This window comes from Ammospiza nelsoni, chromosome 4, assembly GCF_027579445.1.
Source record: "Ammospiza nelsoni isolate bAmmNel1 chromosome 4, bAmmNel1.pri, whole genome shotgun sequence".
NCBI classification, from domain to species: Eukaryota; Metazoa; Chordata; class Aves; order Passeriformes; family Passerellidae; genus Ammospiza; species Ammospiza nelsoni.
The window spans coordinates 6,006,839-6,015,048 of record NC_080636.1 but is presented as its reverse complement, the minus strand read 5'-3'; positions in this window follow the sequence as shown (position 1 = coordinate 6,015,048).

Below are 8,210 nucleotides of genomic sequence, written 5' to 3'. Positions count from 1 at the left end.
CCAAGGAGAGGCTGGAATGCCAAGAGGGAACTCAAATTCCAAAAAGACTTGAAGAGGAAACTCAAATTCCAGAAAGCTTGAAGAGGGAAATAAAATCTCAAAACGTTTGAGGAGGGAACTCAAACTCCAGAAAGTTTGAGGAGGGGACTTAAAGTCCAGAAAGGTTGAAGAGGGAACTCAAAATCCAAAGAGCTTAAAGAGGGAACTCAAATTCCAGAAATCTTAAAGAGGTAATTCAAATTCCAGAAAGCCTGAAGAGGGAAATCAAATTCCAAGAAGCTTGAAGAGAAAACTCAGATTCTGAAAGCTTGAAGAGGGAATTTAAAATTCCAGAAAGCTTGAAGAGAAAAAAATTCTAGAAAATTTGAAGAGGAAACTCAAATTCAAAAAGCTTGAAGAGGGAAACTCAAATCCCAGAAAACCTGAAGAGGGAATTTAAATTCCACAAAGCTTGAAGAGGAAACTGAAATTCCAGAGAGTTTGAAGAGGGAATTTAAATTCCAAAAATCTTGAAGAGGGAACTCAAATTCCAGAATGCTTGGAGAGGGAATTTTAATTCCAGAAAGCTTAAAGAAGGAAATCAAATTCCAGAAAGCCTGAAGAGAAAATTCAAATGCCAAAAAGCTTGAAAAGAAAACTCAAATCCCAGAAAGATTGAAGAGGGAATTTAAATTCCAGAAAGACTGAAGAGAAAAAAAAAATCCAGAAAACTTGAAGAGGAAACTCAAATTTCAAAAGCTTGAAGAGGGAAACTCAAATCCCAGAAAACATGAAGAGGGAATTTAAATTCCACAAAGCTTGAAGAGAAAACTCAAATTCCAGAAAGTTTAGAGGGAATTCAAATTCCAGAAAGCTGAAGAGGAAACTCAAATTCCAAAAGGTTGAAGAGGGAATTTAAATTCCAAAAATCTTGAAGAGGGAACTCAAATTCCAGAATGCTTGAAGAGAAAATTCAAATGCCAAAAAGCTTGAAGAGGAAACTCAGATTCTGAAAGCTTGAAGAGGGAATTTAAAAGTCCAGAAAGATTGAAGAGGGAATTTAAATTACAGAAGACTTGAAGAGGAAACTCAAATTTCAAAAGCTTGAAGAGAAAACTCAAATTCAAAAAGCTTGAAGAGGGAAACTCAAATTCCAGAATGCTTGAAGAGGGAATTTAAATTCCACAAAGCTTGAAGAGAAAACTCAAATTCCAGAGAATTTGAAGACGAAACTCAAATTCCAGAAAGTTTAGAGGGAATTCAAATTCCAGAAAGTTTAGAGGGAATTCAAATTCCAGAAAACTTGAAGAGAAAACTCAAATTTCAAAAGCTTGAAGAGGGAAACTCAGATTCCAGAGAACCTGAAGAGGGAAACTCAAATTCCAAAAAGATTGAAGAGAAAACTCAGAAAGCTTGAAGAGAAAACTCAAATTCAGAAAGCTTGAAGAGGAAACTCTAATTCCAGAAAGCTGAAGAGGGAACTCAAATTCCAGAAAGATTGAAGACAAAACTCAAATTCCAAACAGTTTGAAGAGGGAACTCAAATTCCAGAAAACTTGAAGAGAAAACTCAAATCCCAGAAAACTTGTAGAGGGAAACTCAAATTTCAAAAAGCTTGAAGACAAAACTCAAATTCCAGAGAGCTTGATGAGGGGAACTCAAATTCCAAAAAGCCTGAAGAGAAAACTCAAATTCCAGAAAGCTTGGAGAGGGAATTGAAATCCCACAAAGTTTCCTCTAAGGGCAAGGAAAAGCAGGAAATTGCAGCCATGGAATTTCAGCAGGAATTCCCAATGCCACCCCCTCAGAAAATGGGAATTCCTCACTGCCCTTCCCACAGAGCTCTGGGGACAGCAGGAAAACCCCAAAACCAGGAAAATCCCAGATTTTGCTCCCAGGTGAAGCAGAAAAGTTGTTGTTAATTTAAAATAAAATTGTGAACATCACACAGCTCCTGCTCCTCCTCAGTTGGAGTTTTCCACGTTAAACTGAAGCACAAGGATTTTTTCCCCACACAAACACAATTTTATAGGATCACAGGATGGTCACAGGGACATCAAAGGCCACCAGTGTCACCCCACCATGGGCAGGGACACCTCCCACTGTCCCACTGCTCCAAATCCCATAAAACCTGGCTTGGAACATTCCCAGGGGTTCCTCTGGGCACCCTGTGTTGGAAATCATGGAATTACAGAACAAAATAATGGAATTCTTTAAGCTGGAAAAGCCTTTTGGAGTCCCAGAAATCCCATTAATCCCATTTCTCAAAGTCCCAGGCACCACTCCCCACCTCCTGCTTGGATTTGGGGTGGAAATGAAATCCTGAGGGGAAAAATCCTGAGCTGGGAGAAACCCCAAAGGATCCTGGGCTTAAAAAAGGAGCTGAGGTGGGACAGGAGATTTGTGAGGGCCTGAGATTTGTTAAGGGCCTGACCTGTGTTGGAAATCATGGAATTACAGAACGAAATCATGGAATTCTTTAAGCTGGAAAAGCCTTTTGGAGTCCCAGAAATCCCATTAATCCCATTTCTCAACGTCCCAGGCACCACTCCCCACCCCCTGCTTGGATTTGGGATGGAAATGAAATCCTGAGGGGAAAAATCCTGAGCTGGGAAAAATCCCAAAGGATCCTGAGCCTAAAAAAGGAGCTGAGGTGGGACAGGAGATTCGTGAGGGCCTGAGGGCACCACTCCCCACCCCCTGCTTGGATTTGGGGTGGAAATGAAATCCTGAGGGGAAAAATCCTGAGCTGGGAGAAACCCCAAAGGATCCTGAGCCTAAAGAAGGAGCTGAGGTGGGACAGGAGATTTGTGAGGGCCTGAGATTTGTTAAGGGCCTGACCTGTGTTGGAAATCATGGAATTACAGAACGAAATCATGGAATTCTTGAAGCTGGAAAAGCCTTTTGGAGTCCCAGAAATCCCATTAATCCCATTTCTCAAAGTCCCAGGCACCACTCCCCACCCCCTGCTTGGATTTGGGGTGGAAATGAAATCCTGAGGGGAAAAATCCTGAGCTGGGAGAAACCCCAAAGGATCCTGAGCCTAAAGAAGGAGCTGAGGTGGGACAGGAGATTTGTGAGGGCCTGAGTTAAGGGGAAATGGGAAATTTTGGGAATTAAAGCTCTCAGGAACACCCCAACAACCCCAAGGCTGCCCCACCCTTGCCACAACCTTTGGGTTTGGGGTTAAAAGAGAGGGAAAAATCCCAATTTTCCCCTAAACTCAGGCACTGCCATGTCAGGATGAGAAAGTCCCAGGATAAAGAAATCTTCCTGAGTCTGCAAAAAACGATTCCAGGGAAACACACCCAGATTAAATCTGAATTCAATTTCCTGCTGCCACCCACTGCACTCCCAGGGATTCCCAGTGCCACCTATGCCACTCCCAGAGCCATCCATGCCACCTCCAGGGATTCCCAGTGCCACCTATGCCACTCCTAGAGCCACCCATGCCAATCCCAGGGAGTCTCAGAGCTACCCACTCCACACCCAGGGATTCCCAGCGCCATTCTCAGGGACTCCCAGTGCCACCCATGCCACTCCCAGTGCCACCCATGCCAATCCCAGGGAGTCCCAGTGCCACCCACTCCACTCTCAGGGACTCCCAGTGCCATTCTCAGGGACTCCCAGTGCCACCCATGCCAATCCCAGTGCCACCCATGCCAATCCCAGGGAGTCCCAGTGCCACTCCTGGCACTCCCAGGGATTCCCAGTGCCACCATGCCACTCTCAGGGATTCCCAGTGCCACTCCTGGCACCCCCAGTGCCACCCATGCCAATCCCACGGATTCCCAGTGCCACCCCTGCCATTCCCAGCGCCACCCACTCCACTCTCAGGGACTCCCAGTGCCACCCATGTCACTGCCAGGGATTCTCAGTGCCACCTCCAGACATTCCCAATGCCACTCCTGCCACTCCCAGTGCCACTCATGCCACTGCCATGGATTCCCAGTGCCACTCCTGCCACTCCCAGGGACTCCCAGTGCCACCCACTCCACTCTAAGAGATTCCCAGTGCCACTCCCAGCACCTCCCAGTGCCACCCATGCCAATCCCAGGGAGTCCCAGTGCCACTCCTGGCACACCCAGGGATTCCCAGTGCCACCCATGCCACTCTCATGGAGTCCCAGTGCCACTCCCAGGGATTCCCAGTGCCACCCATGCCAATCCCAGGGATTCCCAGTGCCACTCCTGGCACACCCAGGGATTCCCAGTGCCACCCATGCCACTCTCATGGACTCCCAGTGCCATCTATGCCACCCCCAGTGCCACCCATGCCAATCCCAGGGATTCCCAGTGCCACCCCTGCCATTCCCAGCGCCACCCACTCCACTCTCAGGGACTCCCAGTGCCACCCATGTCACTGCCAGGGATTCTCAGTGCCACCTCCAGGCATTCCCAATGCCACGCCTGCCACTCCCAGTGCCACTCATGCCATTACCAGGGATTCCCTGTGCCACCCAGGCCACCTCCAGGGACTCCCAGTGCCACCCACTCCACTCTAAGAGATTCCCAGTGCCACTCCCAGCGCCTCCCAGTGCCACCCATGCCAATCCCAGGGATTCCCAGTGCCACTCCTGGCACACCCAGGGATTCCCAGTGCCACCCATGCCACTCTCATGGACTCCCAGTGCCATCTATGCCACCCCCAGTGCCACCCATGCCAATCCCAGGGATTCCCAGTGCCACTCCTGGCACACCCAGGGATTCCCAGTGCCATCCCATGCCAATCCCAGGGATTCCCAGTGCCACTCCTGGCACACCCAGGGATTCCCAGTGCCACCCATGCCACTCTCATGGACTCCCAGTGCCATCTATGCCACCCCCAGTGCCACCCATGCCAATCCCAGGGATTCCCAGTGCCACTCCTGACACACCCAGGGATTCCCAGTGCCATCCCATGCCAATCCCAGGGAGTCCCAGTGCCACTCCTGGCACACCCAGGGACTCCCAGTGCCACCCATGCCACTTCCAGGCATGCCCAGTGCCACTCCCAGGGATTCCCAGTGCCACCCGTGCCACTCTCAGTGCCACCCACATCTCTCCCAGGGACTCCCAGTGCCACTCCTGGCACACCCAGGGATTCCCAGTGCCACCCATGCCACTCCCATGGACTCCCAGTGCCATCTATGCCACCCCCAGTGCCACCCATGCCAATCCCAGGGATTCCCAGTGCCACCCATGCCACTCCCAGCGATTCCCAGTGCCACCCATGCCACTCCCATGGACTCCCAGTGCCATCTATGCCACCCCCAGTGCCACCCATGCCACTCCCAAGGATCCCCAGTGCCACTCTCAGGGACTCCCAGAAATTGGTGTTTAAATTCATTGAAATTCATTAAATTCACTGAAATTAATTGAAATTCACTGAAATTCATTAAATTCATTGAAATTCATTAATATGAAATTGGTGTTTAAATTCATTGAAATTCACTGAAATTCATAAGAAATTGGTGCTGAAATTCATTGAAAATCACTGAAATTCACTGGAATTCATAAAATTCATTGAAATTTATTGAATTAATGAAATTAATGGAATTCATGAAATTCACTGAAATTCATTAAATTCATTGAAATTCATTAATAAGAAATTGGTGTTGAAATTCATTGAAATTCACTGAAATTCACTGAAATTCACCGAAACTCATTGAAATTCATTAAATTCATTGAAATTCATTAAATTCATTGAAATTCACTGAAACTCACAGAAATTCATTGAAATTAATGAAATTCATTGAAATTCACTGAAATTCATAAGAAATTGGTGCTGAAATTCATTGAAATTCACTGAAATTCACTGGAATGCATTAAAATTCATTGAAATTTATTGAATTAATGAAATAATGAAATTCATTAAAGTCACTGAAATTCATTAAATTCATTGAAATTCACTGAAACTCACAGAAAGTCATGAAATTAATGAAATTCATTGAAATTCATTGAAATTCACTGGAATTCATTAAAATTCATTGAAATTCATTGAAATTTATTGAATTAATGAAATTAATGGAATTCATTAAAGTCACTAAAATTCATTAAATTCATTGAAATTCATTAATAAGAAATTGGTGTTGAAATTCATTGAAATTCACTGAAACTCACTGAAATTCGTTAAATTCACTGAAATTCATTAAATTCATTGAAATTCACTGAAACTCACAGAAATTCATGAAATTAATGAAATTCATTGAAATTCACTGAAATTCATAAGAAATTGGTGCTGAAATTCATTGAAATTCACTGAAATTCACTGGAATTCATTAAAATTCATTGAAATTTATTGAATTAATAAATAATGAAATTCACTGAAATTCACTGAAACTCATTGAAATTCATTAAATTCACTGAAACTCACAGAAATTCATAAAATTAATGAAATTCATTGAAATTCATTGAAATTCACTGGAATTCATTAAAATTCATTAAAATTTATTGAATTAATGAAATAATGAAATTCATTAGTCACTGAAATTCATTAAATTCATTGAAATTCATTAATAAGAAATTGGTGTTGAAATTCATTGAAATTCACTGAAATTCACTGAAATTCACCGAAACTCATTGAAATTCATTAAATTCATTGAAATTCATTAAATTCATTGAAATTCACTGAAACTCACAGAAATTCATTGAAATTAATGAAATTAATTGAAATTCACTGAAATTCATAAGAAATTGGTGCTGAAATTCATTGAAATTCACTGAAATTCACTGGAATGCATTAAAATTCATTGAAATTTATTGAATTAATGAAATAATGAAATTCATTAAAGTCACTGAAATTCATTAAATTCATTGAAATTCACTGAAACTCACAGAAACTCATGAAATTAATGAAATTCATGAAATTAATGAAATTCATTGAAATTCACTGGAATTCATTAAAATTCATTGAAATTTATTGAATTAATGAAATTAATGGAATTCATTAAAGTCACTAAAATTCATTAAATTCATTGAAATTCATTAATAAGAAATTGGTGTTTAAATTCATTGAAATTCACTGAAACTCACAGAAATTCATGAAATTAATGAAATTCATTGAAATTCACTGAAATTCATAAGAAATTGGTGCTGAAATTCATTGAAATTCACTGAAATTCACTGGAATTCATTAAAATTCATTGAAATTTATTGAATTAATAAATAATGAAATTCACTGAAATTCACTGAAACTCATTGAAATTCATTAAATTCACTGAAACTCACAGAAATTCATAAAATTAATGAAATTCATTGAAATTCATTGAAATTCACTGGAATTCATTAAAATTCATTAAAATTTATTGAATTAATGAAATAATGAAATTCATTAGTCACTGAAATTCATTAAATTCATTGAAATTCATTAATAAGAAATTGGTGTTTAAATTCATTGAAATTCACTGAAATTCACTGAAACTCATTGAAATTCATTAAATTCACTGAAATTCATTAAATTCATTGAAATTCACTGAAACTCACAGAAATTCATGAAATTAGTGAAATTCATTGAAATTCACTGAAATTCACTGAAATTCACTGGAATTCGTTAAAATTCATTGAAATTTATTGAATTAATGAAATTAATGGAATTCATGGAATTCATGAAAGTCACTGAAATTCATTAAATTCATTGAAATTAATTAATAAGAAATTGGTGTTTAAATCCATTGAAATTCACTGAAATTAATTGAAATTCACTGAAATTCATTAAATTCATTGAAATTCACTGAAACTCACAGAAATTCATGAAATTAGTGAAATTCATTGAAATTCACTGAAATTCATAAGAAATTGGTGTTGAAATTCATTGAAAATCACTGAAATTCACTGGAATTTACTGGAATTTGTTAAAATTCATTGAAATTTATTGAATTAATGAAATTCATTAAATCCACGAAATTCATTAATAAGAAATTGGTGTTTAAATTCATTGAAATTCACGGAAATTAATTGAAATTCACTGAAACTCACTGAAACTCATTGAAATTCATTACATTCACTGAAATTCATTAAATTCATTGAAATTCATTAATAAGAAATTGGTGTTGAAATTCATTGAAATTCACTGAAATTCACTGGAATTCATTAAAACTCATTGAAATTTATTGAATTAATGAAATTAATGAAATTCAATTAATTCATTGAAATCTATTAATAAAAACTTGGCCAATCAGATCTGTCTGTAAGAGCAGAAAGCTTCTTAAGATGGCATAAAAAACCAGAATAAAGCATAAAGAATAGAACAGT